The sequence below is a fragment of the Mobula hypostoma genome, chromosome 7, assembly GCF_963921235.1.
Source record: "Mobula hypostoma chromosome 7, sMobHyp1.1, whole genome shotgun sequence".
Classification (NCBI taxonomy): Eukaryota; Metazoa; Chordata; class Chondrichthyes; order Myliobatiformes; family Myliobatidae; genus Mobula; species Mobula hypostoma.
This window is the reverse complement of record NC_086103.1, coordinates 63665995-63684788: the sequence shown is the minus strand read 5'-3', so window position 1 is coordinate 63684788 and position 18794 is coordinate 63665995.

Below are 18794 nucleotides of genomic sequence, written 5' to 3'. Positions count from 1 at the left end.
TCATTAAAGCGCATGGTGCATAGTTGCAATTCACAGACAGAAATTAGATCATAAGATAGTGAAGACCCCCTCCTCGTTTTCCCATTTCCATCCTCAACTTTGTTTCTTCCTCTTTTTTTTCCACTTCTCCCTCATCGCCATGGCAGCTTGTGACCAAGGCTGGAAGTTGTGTTAGCTGCTATCTGTGAATGCACAAATCAGCTTCTAAAGAAGGGAGGGAAAGGGATTATTCTGGTTAACTTGGCATGAAATCAAATGGAGAAGCAATTTTCAAAGCAGCATTGAAAATCTCAAAGTTCTGCAAAAGAAGCAGCAGAGGTCCAGTGTAAATAACAGCAGGGGTAGACCACCACACAAATGATCCATTACCCACCCTACTGTCCACTACCACCCACCCACCTGTAAAAGTGTCTGCAAGTTCTATGTTGCATTCACTGACAAACTCAGAACCCACAAAATCAGAGTGGAAGCAAGACATGTTTGATCCTGAGTGACTTCTTTTTTATTATTATTCATTTATGGGATGTGGGTCTCACCAGTTAAGCTAGCATTTAATGCCCATCCCTGTTTTTTTAAGAGTCAACCACTTTGTTGTGGGTCTGGAGTCACATGTAGGCCAGACCGGGTAAGGATGGCAGGATTGCTCTCCTAAAGGACCTTCGTGATCCAGAAGGGTTTTTACAACAATCGACATGGTTTCATGGTCATCAGGTATTTTTTTTATTGAATTCAAATTCACCATCTGCTCTGGTGGGATTCGAACATAAGTCCCCAGCGTATAATTGGGTGTCTGGATTACTGATCCAGTGATTATTACCACTATGCCAAATCTCCCTAAGAAGGAGAGAGTTAGTTCATATTTACACAATTAATACTATCCTAATAAGCAATTATGTATAGAAAACTATTATCTGACATTTTGACAAATGACTTTATTAACTTAAGTTGGTAATAATTGGAGTACATGGCCAGAATCAAAAACAAAGTCACATTTTGAACATACTTAGCAACTGTAACATCCATCTGCTTCCATCTGCCTTTTGGGTCTGATGAGCTGCTGTATCTTTGGCAGGTAAATTGTCATTACTGTATAACTGCTCCTTGGTCGGATGAGAATCACAGTACACCACTTGAAAGGTCTCACATTTATTAAAAGCAGTGTACCATAGTTCTGCGTTAGAAAAAAGTCTTCCCAAATTCAGTTCTGTACAGTGGATTCTGGTTAATTGGGCCAGCCATTTATTAGGGACAACTCTAAAAGGACAAAAATCAAATCGCAAAATTAGCTGGGATTCCCTTAGTTTATATGCTGCTTAATCGGGCCAGGAGACTGTTGCCAAGCAGTTTCTAACTAGCGTCAGTTGCCTGCACATTGTATTGCCATTAGACACTATGCTGTACTTAGAGCAAATAGTTTTTAAATAGTGCCACTTGCACATTTGTGATCAAAAAGCAGTGATTTTTGTCACTGATAGTGAGAAATAAGCAGTAAGACAATTTGGTCACCGTGATTCAGGTTGGAGATGCCAGAAATGGCCGGGAGTGAAAATAAAACGATTTCACTACTTCAACAAGTTAGGAATTATGTAGGTATCAACAATCATTTTGAATCTTACAATGAAAGTGAAGACTTCAAGCATTTAATTATCTAAAGCAAGGGTTTCCAAACTTTTTTTATGTCACGGACCCCTACCATAAACTGAGAGGTCTGTGGACTCCAGGGAGGGAACCCCTGGTCTAAGGCATTGTACGAAAGCAATCCATAAACAAGAGAAAATCTGCAGATGCAGGAAACCTGAGCAGCACACACAAAATGCTGGAGGAACTCTGCAGGCCAGGCAGCATCTATGGAAAAAAGTAGATGCTGCCTGTCCTGCTGGCTTCTTCCAGCATTTTGTGTGTGTTGCTATGAAGGCAATCCATTATCTTTACCAGGTGTCTGCGCTGATTTTGTTAGTTTACAGTCAATCAGAAGAACATGGCTGATGAATTCCTTCATCGATAACTATTAGGAACTAATGTACTGTTTTACTGTACTGTAGAGATAGTGTTCTAATTTGTTCTATATTTCATTTAAATACACAAATCATTATTCACTTAAACAGTAGCTTGACTTTTTTATATTTTTTAACTATTTCTATGAAACTTTGGTATTTGGGACAGCCGCTTAATTGGGCCAAAAAGGACTGGTCCTAATGTGTCCCAATGAACCAGAATCCACTTATTCCCTATCAAATCTAAAAGAATGCTTGGAGTACCTTGCTTCACACTATTGTGTTTTACAAACATAATGTAAATATGGATGAATCCAGACAGATGGTTGAAGTAATTCCAATAACCTCTTGCTGGACTTCCACTTTATAAATATCAACTCCTCTCCTTCATCCTGAACACAAAAAATCGTATCCGGCTTTCCCCTGTGCTTTCAGATCTAGGTCGGCTCTGATCCAGCAGTAACTTGATTGTAAGATGTTCCCAATATATATCCTCGATATTTATGTTTTAATAGGCTCACATTTGAGCAACTGTTTTGATTTGAAGAATTGTTTATTTTAATGAGACAGAGACCACATTCATCAGAACAAATGCTGAGTATGTGTCACCTGAGGGAGCAGCTACATGTATAAGAACATATGAAATTGGAGCAGGAGTAGGCCATCTGGCCTGCTGAACCTGTATGGCCTAAGGTCTTGAAAAATCTTTTCAAGCTAGGTGTTTCATCAACATGTTACCAAAGGAATAATTGCTTTTCCACCACACTGCACAACCAGGTTTCTTGCAGAATGTTAGCTCCAGAGGCATCATTCAGTTCAAAGTACATTTATTATCAAAGTACACATATGCCATCATTTACTACTCTCAGCTTCATTTTCTAAGCATTCACAGTAACTACAAAGAAACACAAAACTGAAAAGCTGCACTCAAAGACAGGCACAATTGGTGATAAAATATCCTCCTCACTGACGATCAACACTGGCGCACCTCAGGGTTGTGTGCTTAGCCCACTGCTCTACTCTCTATACACATGACTGTGTGGCTAGGCATAGCTCAAATACCAACTATAAATTTGCTGACGATACAACCATTGTTGGTAGAATCTCAGGTGGTGACGAGAAGGTGTGCAGGAGTGAGATATGCCAACTAGTGGAGTGGTGCCGCAGCAACAACCTGGCACTCAACGTCAGTAAGATGAAAATGCCAATTGTGGACTTCAGGAAGGGTAAGATGAAGGAACACATACCAATCCTCATAGAGGGATCAGAAGTGGAGAGAGTGAGCAGCTTCAAGTTCCTGGGTGTCAAGATCTCTGAGGATCTAACCTGGTCCCAACATATTGATACAGTTATAAAGAAGGCAAGACGGCAGCTATACTTCATTAGGAGTTTGAAGAGATTTGGCATGTCAACAAATATACTCAAAAACTTCTATAAATGTACCGTGGAGAGCATTCTGACAGGCTGCATCACTGTCTGGTATGGAGGGGCTACTGCACAGGACCGAAAGAAGCTGCAGAAGGTTGTAAATCTAGTCAGCTCCATTTTGGGTACTAGCCTACAAAGTATCCAGGACATCTTTAGGAAGTGATGTCTCAGAAAGGCAGCATCCATTATTGAGGACCTTCAGCACCCAGGGCATGCACTTTTCTCACTGTTACCATCAGGTAGGAGGTACAGAATCCTGAAGGCACACACTCAGCGATTCAGGAACAGTTTCTTTCCCTCTGCCATCTGATTCCTAAATGGACTTTGAATCTTTGGACAATAGCTCACTTTTTTTAAAAATATACAGTATTTCTGTTTTTGCACATTTTTTAAAATCTATTCAATATACGTAATTGATTTACTTGTTTATTTAATATTATGTTTTATTTTATTTATTATTATTTTTTTCTCTCCCTGCTCGATCATGTATTGCATTGAACTGCTGCTGCTAAGTTAACAAATTTCACATCACATGCCGATGATAATAAACCTGATTCTGATTCTGATTCTGACAATCAATGAGCAAATGACAACAAGTTGTGAAATACAAGAAGAAAAAGCAAAATAATAAATAAATAAATAAATAGATAGATAGATAGATAGATAGATAGATAGATAGATAGATAGATAGATAAATAGATAAATAAATAAATAAATAAATATTGAGAACATAATTCGTAGAGTCTTTGAAAGTGAGTCCATAGGTGGTGTAAACAGTTCAGCGTTGGGGTGAGTGATGTTATCCACTCTGGTTCAGAAGCCTTATGGTTGGAGGGTAATAACTGTTCCTGATCCTGGTGGTGTTGGATCTAAGGCTCCTGTACCTCCTTCCTGATGAATGTTATTGCGGTACATACCAGGAGGAATAGGAATCTCACTCAGCTTACCATAAACAGAGTCTGAGAAGAGCTGGTGACAGTAGTCACATCCAGAAATGAAAAGCCCCACACCAATCAAATAAGGTTCAAGGAATTGCCATGTCCCTACAAGATATGTCAGAGTAATCTTCACATCATGTTCTGCACCGATAGATTGGAGACCCTCCCGGTAAGGTACATTTTATGCACAGGTCTGAGTTCTTTAAACAAAATGCCAGTCATCCATAGAGATATTACAGTAAACCTTTCAGGTATCTCAAGTATGGATTCCATAAGATACAGGAGGAGAATTAGGCCATTTGGCCCATTGAGTCTTCTCTGTCATTTCATCATAGCTGATCCAATTTTCCTCTTAGCCCTAAGCTCCTGCCTTCTCCCCATATTTCTCCATGCCCTGACCAATCAGGAATCTGTCAACTTCTGCCTTAAATATAAGTAAAGACTTGGCCACCACAGCCTCCTGTGGCTAAGGATTCCACAGATTCATTACTCTCTGGCTAAGGAAATTCCTCCTCATATCCATCCTGATTGCAACCTATCAAATGTTAAAAGGCCTCGATAGAGTAGATGTGGAGAGGATGTTTCCTTAGTGGGAGAGTCTAAGACCAGAGGACACAGCCTCAGGATAGAGGGGATATGGGGAGAAGACAGGAGATTGGGGCTGAGAGGAATATTGGTTCAGTCATGATGAAATGGTGGAGCAGACTCGATGGGCCAAATGGCCTAATTCAGCTCCTATTTCTTAAGGCTTTATAGCCTTATAGTCTTCATAAAAGGCATTGAGCTCTTCTGAGAGTGAAGTATCACAGCCATTCACGGTGTTAGGTTTTACTTTGTAGGAATGAATGGGCTGCAGACACACCAGGGCTGTCATGCATCCAATTCTGTCTCTAACCACAACTGGATTTGTTCTTTGACCCTTAAAATAGCCCTCTGTAGGCTGTACCTGGACATCTCTTATAGCTTTGGATCACCAGTCTTGAATACTACAGATCTAGCCTTTGGCAATTCACGAATCTCCTGGTGCATTCACAGTTTTTAATTTGAGTATGCCCGAAGGCACATCCTCAGCAAAATAGGTCTAGATGAAGTTGGTGTGTTCACAACTGTGGCGTGTTCATTCAGACACCAAGATGAATCCATGAATATTGTCCAGTCCACCGCTAGTTTTGCTGTTCTCAAAGTCATTGGTATTTCCCATTACCGTCCTGGTGTTTCTATGGTGCTCAGACCTGCACCCAGCTGCTGAAATTGGACAACACACTGGTGTGAACAGCCAGATAAATAGACATAAGCCTTTGTTCCCCAACATCCATCTCCCTAAGCAGTATTGACCATATGCTCTCAGGATGAAAGGCTTATTGAGCTTCTACGAGTCATGTTATTCAACATAAGGAAATTTTTCTAATTATTCACAACAAGCTATACATTGAGAAAGTTGAATTTTTCCTATCAATAAAGAGATTCAGACTCTTCATGATGGTCCTTATGAGAAAATGAATGTAGTGAACAAATGCCTGCACCCACGGAAAGTCAGCAGTCCTTCTCACTGAAATCGAAGCAGATGAAATCATTTATTCTGCAGCACAGGGCCTACCTGACTTCTCTGATTAACTGCAAGTGGCAAATTAGGAGACATTGCAAAGGTCTGCTGTCACTGCTTGGAATAATTTCATGGGGAAGAATTTGAGAGTGAATGTAAACTTGACCCAAGAGAGAGAGCAGTGGCTGAAGGGCTTTCTTCAGAATGTCGCCTTCTGATGACAGCCAGCCCAACAGAGATGCAGGAAATCTCAGCATTTTTGCTATGATGTAAGAGCTTCCTACATTTCCAAAGGAAAGATGCCTTCTGCACATGCAGAGCCTCCAACTGAATGTTGTCAGCACACTCATTTCTTCAGTGTTGTTGTGGATGCTCTGGTGATGGATCTCAAAAGAGGAAGGAAACTTTCCTCTCCCCCAACAAACAAATGCAGAACACCTGGCAAAACATTTGTCAATAGTGGTCCACATCAAAGTTGCTGGTAAACGCAGCAGGCCAGGCAGCATCTCTAGGAAGAGGTACAGTCGACGTTTCGGGCCGAGACCCTTCGTCAGGACCCTTCGTCCTGATGAAGGGTCTCGGCCCGAAAGGTCACTGTACCTCTTCCTAGAGATGCTGCCTGGCCTGCTGCGTTCACCAGCAACTTTGATGTGTGTTGCTTGAATTTCCAGCATCTGCAGAATTCCTTGTGTTTATGTCAATAGTGTTTCGAGGTTATAAGTTGAAGCGTCCTTTTCAGAATGTGTATCTTTATTCTCTATAACACTTACAAAGCCTAGTTCTGAAATCAACACAGAGTGCCCTGCAAGTGGAGAGTTACAATTATTTCCAATGGATAATTCAACAAGCACAGGTCGGTCAGAGTAAAGGCAGGGCAAGGATGTAAGACCATAAGAATAAGGGGCAGAATAAGGTCATTTAGCCCATCGAGTTTGCTGATCCATTTCCCTCTCAGCCGCAACCTCCTGCTTTCTCCCTGCATCTCTGCATACTCTGACTAATCAAGATTCTATCAACCTCTGCCTTAAATATACCAAATGACTTGGCCTCCACAACTGCCTGTGGCAACAAATTCCACAGATTCACCACTCCCTGGCTAAAGAAATTCCTCCTCATCTCCATTCTAAATGAACATCCCTCTATTCCGAGGACATATCCTCTGGTCTTAGACTCCCCCACCATAGCAAACATCTTCTCACCATCCACCCAATCGAGGCCGGACAACGTTCGATAGGATTCAATGAAATCCTCCCTCATTCTCCTTAATTCTGGTGAGTACAGGTTCAGAATCATCAAACATTTCTCATATGATAAGTCTTTCAGTCCCAGAATCATTTGAACTCTTTCCAATGTCAGTACATCGTTTCTTAGATAAGGGGCCCAAAACTACTGACAATTCTCCAAGTGAAGCTCACCAGTGCCTTATAAAGTGTCAACATTACATCCTTACTTTTATATTGGCACAGATACAGTATCTATTGGTACAGAATGAGCTATCCAAAATGAGCTGGTATAATTGTTCTGCTCCAGTGGCATGGGTGCAGCCTTCTAGGATCTAGTCCTCTGCATCTGGCACAGCTTCAACAACATACCAGGCAGCACAGATGTTCATTTCTAATTTCTATGGCATTGTCACGCATGGTATTAAGGTGACTGGAAAATCCGGTCAGTTCGATGCATTGCGTGGCAGGACCTTCAATTGTGGAGATCTGAGACCAGCCCTGACAACTTCCATCGATGTTCAACTCAGTGCCAGTCAGTGTCAGGATTTCTCCATCTCCAGTAGCTTGTCAAGTCAGAGGAAAGCGTGGATAGAGGCTCCCATAGAATTGTTATCTACCTGAAGCCTCCTCTGATCATTCAGGTTGAAGCATGTGATAATGCAAGACCAATGGAGAACTCCTTGCAGAATAAAATCACGTCTGACTGAAACCCTAACAACTACTCAATTAATATGCACAATGGAGTATTAGAACTAGATGTCCAAACAGATTCAGCCATTGGTAATTTGCTTTGGTAGAATGTCAGATTATCTCAGGTCTGAACCATTGAAACTCACAAACCCGCTCACCAGGCCTCATCAGGGACACAGCCACCATCCACCTCCTAAGCAGAGGCCTGTGATGCAGCACCTCATGGAAACACCATAATAAGTAAGACAACATTTAAGACAGGCGCCAAATGTCTGCATCAAGGTGATCATTTGCTCTAGATTTATTTCACTATGAATCACTTTTTCGATGAATTTCTCATTACACAGTTTTATGGATGAATATCTTTATCAATCATGTCAAGCAGCTTTGTGTGATGTCATTCATGTTGTTTCCTGCAGCAGCAAATAAATCTTTAGGGTTACTGTCATCTTCAGAGCCAAAGATACACAAAAACACAATACCTTTGTAATGCCCTACATAGTAAACTGGACCATCTTTGTACATTATTCCTTACTGAATCAAATCAGTTTCTTGGCCTCTGGGATAAGGTCGTCTCCCCTCCCTTTGATTCCATTTTCTCCTCCTCTTTCTACCAGGATGTTCCACAATGTGAGAAACTCACAGAAAAGAAAAGTTTTTGCTTTTGTAAATTCTATTAAATAACTTGCAACATTTTAGCTTCAGCATAGCTAAATCTTGGTGTGGAGGACTTAAATGTTGGCTGATCCACAATGCCTTAACAGGCATTACTCAATATTTAGGCCAAAATATTTACATCACAGCTAGAAGAATACAAAATTGGCATAATCTGAACTGGATACAAGTATCCATTTATCCTCAAAGCTCATGAAGATCTGATAGAAAATCTGTACATTTGTCTGCCCGAATTGAAATAAATCCCATGTTCTTTCTCATGACAAAGTAAAACACGTTTGAATGGGATACAATTAAATTGCTGATGCATATTGAAATATTTTATATATGAAAAACGAAAAGACTGAAACACTCAGCAGGTCAGGCAACACACACAAAATGTGAGAGGAACTCAGCAGATCAGGCAGCATCTATGGAATGGAATAAAGAGTTGGCATTTCGGGCCAAGACCCTTCATCAGTATTCCTTAGGTTGGAATTCTCTGAAGAGAGGAACAACTGACATTCTGGGTGCAGGACCATTTGTCAGAACTGGGAAAGAGACAAAACAACTGTGTTTAGGGAGCAGAGAGAGTTAGAAATGAAAGAAGAGTGGAACAAAGGGAATGTCTCTAATAGGATGAGACTGCATGGTGCAAGATGGCAGCTGTGATCAGATTAACTACCCCTTACAAAGACAAAGAAGCTTTAAAGGTAGAACTGTCTGATAGTATATAGGATACTTGGTTTCATTAGCCAGGGCACAGAGAGTAAGAGCATTTAAGTATTTGTCCACATACTGTTTAAATATACTTACCTCCACCACCTTCTTTGGCAATGCATTCCAGGTTTTTTTTTCACTTTTCTGGATGAGGAAGCATTTCTTCAATTTCCTTGCTCACTCTTTTAACTCCTCAACTTAAACTTGTGGCCATTGGCTTAGATGTCTGTTTTGGGAAAGGGTTTTCTTTTCATCTACCAGATCTCCTCCTCTCATAATTTTGTACATCTCTATCAAGTACCTGCTCAGTCTCCTCCACTCCAAGGAAAGCAAGCCCAGACTATCCAGTCTTTTCTCATGACTGAATGTTCCATTCTAGGCAACATCGTGATAAATATCTTCTGCTTCCACACCAGGCTGATCACATTCTTCGTCTCACGTGGCAACCAGAACTGCACACAATATTCCAGTTATAATGAAAGCAAAGTTTTGCTAAGTTGCACAATGATCCTCATACTCCTAAATTCTATCCCCAGCTAATGAAAACAAATACCTCATATCCTTTCCTCACCACATTATCGACGTGCTCTTCCAACTTTAGGGATCTCTGGATAACTTCTGTACCAAAGCTCATTCTTCCCAGAGCCCTAAATTCCCTAATATGTTTTCTATTGTCCTATCTTTATTAGATGTCCCAAATGTCACCTCACACTTACCAGGAAAATGCATTATCTCACACTTATCATGATTAAATTCCATCTGTCATTGTGTTGCCCATTTTAACAGCTGATCAGTATCATTCTAAAACTACCCTCTTCATTATCTACAATACCATCACCATTTGTGTCATATGTAAATTTACTAATCATGCTCCATACTCACATCTAAACCTTAACATCACTATTAACTTTCTCTGAGTTCTTCTCTCACTGCTTCTTTGCAAAGCAAACAATGGTACAAACGTCTGGATAGATGCAGTTAATTGAGCCATTAATTAATTAGTTTGGGCTACTCAAAAACTTCTATAGTTGTACTATGGAGAGCATTCTTTCAGGCTGCATCACTGTCTGGTGTGGAGGGGTTACTGCACAGGACCGAAAGAAGCTGTAGAAGGTTGTAAATCTAGTCAGCTCCATCTTGGTTACTAGCCTACAAAGTACTCAGGACATCTTCAGAGAGCGGTGTCTCAGAAAGGCAGCATCCATTATTAAGGACCTCCAGCACCCAGGACATGCCCTTTTCTTACTGTTACCATCAGGTAGGAGATACAGAAGCCTGAAGACACACACTCGGTGATTCAGGAACAGTTTCTTCCCCTCTGCCATCCGATTCCTAAATGGACATTGAATCTTTGGACACTACCTCACTTTTTTTTAATATAAAGTATTTCTGTTTTTGTATGTTTTTTAAATCTATTCAATATATGTAACTGATTTACTTGTTTATTTATTATTATTTTTATTTTATTTATTATTTGTTTTCTCTGCTAGATTAGGTATTGCACTGATCTGCTGCTGCTAAGTTAACAAATTTCACGTCACATGCCAGTGATAATAAACCTGATTCTGATTCTGAATTGGGGCGGCCACTTATTTGTGACAACGCTTAAAGAAAAAAAACAAATAGAGAAAATAGCCAGGATTATCTTCATTTACTTAGGACATTATGCCACTTAATTGGAGTGGGAGATTGTTGCCAAACATTTTCTAACTAGCATCAGTCACATGCACAGTGTGACTGTAGGACAGTATGCCATGATTAGAGCGAACAGTTTTTAAATACTGTTACATACATGTTTGTGTTCAAAAAGCATTGCATCTTGTCGCTGATAATTGGTGATTAATAAACAGTAAGACAATTCAGAACTGTTTTGCTCATCGCAGTTCGAAGCATTCAGGCTTGGAGATGCCAGAAAATGCCGGGATTGAAAATGAAATAATTTCACTACTTCAACATGTTAGGAACTACGAAGATTTGAAGGTATCAACAATCATCTTGAATGTTACAATTAAAATGATTATTTGGAGGATGCAATTGTTGAGAATCAGGCCGGTGGTGTAGTGGCAGCCACACTGGACTTCGAGGCAAGTGGTCCTGGATTCGAACCGGGCCAGCTCCTTGTCCATCTGTGCTGGGATGCATGTCGAGCTAGCAACTCGGCCTTGTAAAAAACAGACAAATCCTAAAGAAACAGCAAGGTTGCCACCCGATGCGCCACAAATCGTGGAGAGGAATAACAATTGGCGAAAGCCCTGTCTGAAGGCAGTCTACCATCTGCACTAGGTGCCTGATTTTGTTTATTTACAGTTGATCAAAAGAACACGTCAACATTCACCTGAATGAATTCCTCAGTAAATCAGTATTAGGAACGAATACACAGTTTTAGAGTACTGTAGCGGTTTTGGTAGCTTTCTCATATATTCTATATTTCATTTAAATAGATAATTTGGTATTCAGTTAAGCAGTAGTTTGTCTTTTTTATATCTTTTCAGCTATTTCCATGAAACTTCAGCTAACTGGGGCAATCACATAATTGGGACAAATTGTACTGGTCCTGATGTGTCCCAATTAACCAGAATGCACTGAATTATGTTGTTGATGTGATCTATCCTTTTTTTTCACATTTTCCCCCAAAGTTTAATCCAAAACTCAAGAACAGAATCTTAGTTTTCTTCTAGAAGCTAACTTCAAACCTTCAAGCCTTGATTTTTTTTTCCCATATTGATTTTTCCCAGTCTTAGGTAATAAATTGCCTGTGATTTTATTGCTAATTGCTTCACTTTTTTTTCTTGCTATCACAGTTTTACAGCAAATCATTACACACCATTTTCACCTTTTTGGTGGTGGATTCTAAATCAATTTCCTAGTCCTTAAAACAATTAGCACACACCTTGGTACTGTTAAATGCATATCTGACAAGCGATCTTTGTTCCTTGAACATTGCCCCTTATTTGATAAAAAGCAACACACACAAAATGCTGGAGGGACTCAGCAGGCCATGCAGCATCTATGGAAAAGAGTAAACAGTCAGCATTTCAGGCCGAGACCCTTCAGCAGGACAGTTTTCTTTTATTTAAATTGTTCATAATTTGCACCAGTTACTGTCAACTTCTGAACCAGTCTGAAACATTAAGACATTTTATAAATGGTAATGTCAGTTTGAACAATTGGGGGCAGTGTGTATCAGTGTCAGAGATGGCAGCCACCTTTGAAAAATCCTCTGTGGAAATCAGCACTGTCAGCATTGAAAAACGCAACCTTCTGTCATAACAGGAGTGTGCTCTGTAACCTAGCAACCATACTTCTGAAAAATGAAATACAAGAAGTGAGATAAAATATGAATATCGTCTTTGTGTAAACAGTATCTACATAATGGAATTGCAATGCTGAACAGCCTGCATCCTGGGAAACTAGTAGATGTAAACTGGTGGAAAGTCTACCAGTTCTGAAATTAACAAGAAGGAAATAGATTTAAACTCACAAGTAAATGATTAGTGTCCCTTTAATAGAGTCAAGTCAAGTCAAGCAGTACCATAAACTGCTGGTACAGTACACAGTAAAAACGTTCCTCCAGGACCCTGGTGACCCTCCAGAACACCATAACTCAAGATGCTTTATGAAAGAAGGTGTATCATAATCATCGATCACTTAAAAATAGTTCATCCTGCCAAATGTGGGCAGCACTGTAGCCTCACAAAGTCGGAAACCTGGGTTCAATCCTGACTTCAAATGCCATACGTGTTGCAAGTTCTCTCACAGACTATATGGGCTTCCTCTAGTTGCTCTTGTTTCCTCGCACATCCCCATGATGCTCAATGATAATAGGTTACTGAAAATTGCTACTGGTAATTGTTCACTATGCATTTACACTAAAACATGAACGAGAACTAGTCTCTCTTTGTAACAGTATTTCAAAACACAACATATGGGACTAAGGTGGAAAGATGCTGCAAGTGATACCTTCTAAAAGGAGTTAAGTTTAAAAACTACCTCACTGAGGCCTCACCTTGGCTCTTGTCAACAGGATAATATATGAGTTTAACGCTGACCCAGAGTTGAGACTGTTCTGCAGCTCAATGACACCCTTTCAAAGTAACACGAGGGAAGGAGAGACAGAAATATGCAGTTTCTATGATCTAACTATTCTTTCAGCAAATAAAACAGGACACTTCCAATTGTGATGATGTATGAAGGCAGTGTGCCATGAAATGCGGAAACTTTTGAGTACAAATGAAACCAAAGAATCACAAACAAGGATTAAAATCAGCTTTGAAATCTAATTACATCTGGTGGATGACATCGTATGTACATTGAAACAAACGTACAACAGGCCACGCTGAGCATCAGAAAATGGGATAATGATGCCAATATGTATCATTATTTCAGCTTCTTTCAAGGTAGTGAGCAGATATCTTCATAGTTCCTGAAGTTTTCTGTCAAAACTTAACCACGTAGATGTTGTGGAATAAAGCAGATACAGATTAAACAGTATCTATGGAGAAAGAAAGAGTGAGAGAGAGAGACAAAGTTAATGTTTCAGATTAATGACTTTGACCTGAATAAATAGCTAGACCTTGCTCCACACAGACACCGCCCACCTGCTCAGCATTTCCAGCATCTCCTGTCTTTAACGTCTGCACTACAAATTTACCATACATTCAGACAAGCGATTGAAATCAAAAGGCTGCAGATACTAGAGAGACTATGCAATGGTGGCATTTCTAAAACCAAGAGGTTTTACCTAATACGCACAAAATGCTGGAGTAACTGAGCAAGTCAGGCAGCATCTAAAGAGGGGATATTTTAGGATGGCATGATCATTGATTTCTCTAATTTCTGGTAATTTCTCCCCATTTCCCTCCCTCTTTTCATTTTCCATTCCCCTCTCACCCCTTCTCTTCTCCTCACCTACCCATCACCTCCCTCTGGTTCCCCTCCTCCTTCCCTTTATTCCATGCTTCACTGTCCTCTCCTATTAGATTACTTCTTCTTCAGCTCTTTACCTGTTCCACCTACAGAATCACCTCCCAGCCTCTTCCTTCATCCCTCCTCCCTCTCCCATCCACCACCTCGCCTCACCTGGTCTCCCCTATCACCTGCCATCTGGTACTCCTTCCCCTCCCCCAACCTTCCTACTCCAGCTTCTTCCACCTTCCTCTCCAGTCACGATGAAGGGTCTCAGCCCAAACTGTCGGCTGTTTATTCCCCTCCATAGGTGCTGCTTGGCTTACTGAGTTCCTCCAGCATTCTGTTGCATGAGATGTCCAGCATCTGCAGAATCCTTTTGTGAATTTGAGGTTTTGTTTATTTGCCTACAATTTTAGCTGCACCTACCCAGAATAGTTAAACATTTACATTAGGTCAGTTTTATTAATTGTGGAAGGATCTGTGAATGTTTTAATAATTGTACCATAATAACATTGTACCCATGTTGAAAATCAGCTAAACATTATTTTCATTAAACAATAAACAATAAAGATATTTTAGGTGTAGCCCTAAAATATTTTGACATAATTCCTGTAATTTTGTGTCAATAATAAAGATCAAATTCACATCAATCACTGTTACTAATTGATCTTTGACTGATCATACATCTACATTTTGTTCTGAAACTGAACCAAATTTTCTAAGATATCTTCATCTATTTAACGAGGTGCCTGATTTGAAATGAGAGGGAATAAACCTAAACAAAAAAAAACAATGTGCTTCAAATAGCAGCATTGTTTGTAGTTCAGTAATATTACTATCAACTACCTTGAATATTTCATCTAGATCAATAGCAATACTCCCATTAATACATAGCACTGATGTTTGAGAAATCAAAAGCATAGATATTTATATCTATTATGAAAGAATGTTTGGTAGATTTGAAGCAGCTATTAGGAAAATCTTGAAATTATTAATGATCTACAGTACTGTAAATGCAATTTAGTGCTGAAACCTGGATTAAGCTTTGAACTTGACTGTGATCAGCATACACTGCACTACGGTGAGAAGTTTAGAAATGTGACACTGAGCTTATTTTACCACTATCCAACCAATTGTAATGGTACTTTTAATGTGGGATTGCTGTTTTTTTTTAAATATAATGGTTTAAAATTCAGAGACAGCACTGAGACTTATTCTGTGTACCATCCAATCAAAATCAAGCAGTAGAAGTGCCTAACATCATCATTTTCAAATCCACTCTGTAAAATTGATTCATTGATTGACTGACCTATTCAAGAGTACAATAACAACTTCACTATCAGTTATACAGAGCAAATAACCAGAAGAAAGAAATGAACTCCTCATTCAATTAATTAGCAGCCTTCTCAATCATGTCAAAATTAATTCAATGTGATTGAGTCCTTTTAATTAAATAGAGTATGTAAAACTTTATTTGACTGACAACTCTCTGGATTTAAATTACAGTGGACAGATGGGGATAGTGCAATGTCCTGGTAACATCACTTCAGCTTAGTGTAACAAATACATGAACCAAAAAGACAACTTTCAACCTCCATCCAAAATGACCATGGGGTGGCCTTGTTTCCTGCCTTATGTCTGTATCTGGATGCTGTGGTTGCTTCTAGGTCTTGGAGTTATTTGATTGCATCGAGTGAGCAGCAGGTATCAAAATGGTCACCACGATATGTCACATTGTGAGAAGGGAAGAATTTACATAGCACATTGCTAAACTGGTCTTTTTTAAAGTGAGATGGTTGAAAGAGCGTAGGGGCAATACCAGAAATTCAAACAAGCAATGGGTTCCCTCTTTCAAATTTCAAGTAAGCTGAGTAAGCTACAACTGTGCCTCTCTCTGTTAGTGATTTCTGTTTTGAATATTACCAACAAGACCAATACCATTTTTATAAACCTGATGGTGAGTTGGGGAATGAAGTGGTGAGTAATCATCTGATAAATTTGTACACTTCTCTCCACTGATTACATTACATTAACATTTATTTCCACGTATGTACATAATCAATCATTGTGCACTGCTTGTGATTTCAATATTAAGTTATTGCCTCTGGAGACAGAGTACCTTTATCTTGTCTGCAGACCACTGCATGTCACCCTCCATCGCATACCTTCCCAACAGTGCGACTGGAAAATAGAGAGTTTGAATATTGTCACTCATTATATAAACAATGCAAACACATGCATATTTCCTAAATATTAACCGTCAGGGTTAATATTTCCCTCCCTTCTTAATTACAAAGCCGCTTTTAGTCCATTAAGAGTTGCATTCACCACAAGCATATCACATAAACTGCTGCATGCAGATAACATACTGTATATGCTATAATCATTTAATCTATAACATATCAGAAACCTAGGAAACAGATCAAAACAAGAAATGAGTATGTGCTGTGGTATAAATCTCATTCTCTTTCCTAACTATGAGTTATTCCTGATAATAAGATACGTTCTAGGATGCACTGGGACACATCAACAATGATGTAACCTGGGGTCATCGGGGTTTCAGGTCTTGCCCAGGAGATCCAGCCAGAGCTGATCAGACTCTGGCTTGTATTCCAGCAGCATTAGTCCACAGGTCACATCTCTTGATCTATAGCCATCTGGAGGCTCGCTCAGGAGCCTCTGTGACGGTCCCGAATGGCTCTTTTCTTTGCATCCCCCCTAATGCCAAAGAGAGAGTAGGTTCTGTACAGTGAGCAGCAAGAAAAATCTCTACAGCCCACCTGTATGGGCTCACAATGTGTGCCCCAGCCCTGTCTTTGGCACTGCTCTACCAGCTCTTGGTATTTGGTTTTCTTACATTCAAACACCTTCTCAATCTTGTCTTCCCAAGACACTGTCAGTTCTACCATGACCACCTGCTTCGAGATTTCTGACAGAATGGCCCCATGTCAGGCCTCAAGAAGATGATGCCATGAAGTCAGGGAACTTTAATTGCTTGCCAAGATCAACTTTCAGTTGTCAGTCAGACACTGTGGCGAACGAGCCTGCTGGTGATCTGAACTGAGGCTGTGGTTGGTCTCCAGCTTTGACAAAGGCTATGGGCTTTCTGGGTAACAAAGGCAAATAATATTATGTAAAAGTAAGCTTCATATTTGTGTCACTTCCTGACTTTTTTCTGGACAATAAATTTCTTATTATATGAAATACCAAGAAAATTAAATATCAGTTATTTAATTTCAGCATTAGTTATTGATTAAGAGGTATCATTTATTAATCAGTCAGAATAATCAACATTTGATGTTAACCTGTTACATTACTCTTTTTTTGTATTTAAATACCAGGATGTCAACAGTCCAGGTGAAGAGTTTGAAGCTGAAACGTTGACTGTCTATTTCCCTCTATAGATGCTGGCTGAACCACTGAACTCTTCCAGCTTTTTGTCTGTTACTCTAGATCCCAGCATCCGCAGTCTTGTGCCTGTCAATATAACAGCTTTGTTGGTAACAATACAAATGATTCATTTTGTACAATGAAATGGGAAAACAATAAATTTGATATTTATTTGAATAGGCCACCTTGGGCTGATAAAAATTGGCATGAGCTTCCTTTCTTTTTAAGTAATTGTACTGTCATGGGTATTGGATGAGGAGTAATATATGGACAAGGATGTTTCTCTAATCAGACTTCTGTTGCATTGGAGGTCATGCCACAATTTATTGTGGTTAAAACATGATCAACATTGGCATCAGACAGATATTTGTGTGGTTTAGAATGTCTATGGGCAATCTGATAGAGAATCTCTTAAAGTCCAAAACAAGAAAAATGCTGAAGAAATACTTTGGCAGTAATGTTTTTTTCCAAAGTTTCAAATAACAATATTCTGACACAAGATGCAGCTAACACTAGAAATGCATCTAACATAAAAACAATACAAAGCCACAGGGTACCAAAACCTGTAATTCCTTGTGGCACAGTGGAACCTATTCTCTGTATCTTGAACAGATTATTCACCATATTTTACATACCTTGCATATACTTACAGAAGAACCATTATCCACACACCTAGACTCTTAATTATCTTCCATAATTTTCCTATAATAGAACAATATACAGTATATAGTTAGGTGTGAATTTCATACTAAAGAATGGGAAGATGATAGGATAAAAACTGTGCTGTCTCATCACGTTTGACATTTGCAGTAAAAATAGGTAGCTTAGACTTTTAAAACAAATGTTGTTATTACAAAATTAATTCACACAGCATCTCAGATAATTGCTGCATTTGAACCTTCTGCGTGAATGATATTACTGCTTTTTAAAATAACTTTTCTCTCTGTACAAACAAAACAAAGTCAAAGGAAAATATTTGAGCCATGTGAATGTGTTTAGAAACAGGTAAGCAGACTGAGACCCAGCATTAAGTAGAATGGAAAATGATGAAATCACCCCAATGGCCAAAATGTGAAAGTCAAGAAGAGTGATACACTGGTCATACCGTAAAATTATTACTGATTAAAATCATAAACACATTTCACTCCTTAGCTTTTTCTTTCCAACCTTGATGAAGGGTCTCGGCCCAAAATGTTGACTGTTTATTCCTCTCTATTGATGCTACCTAATCGGCTGAGTTCCTCCAGCATTTTGTGTGTGATACATTTGTTAAAATTAGCCTTTGGTAGCATGCCTACAAGTTATT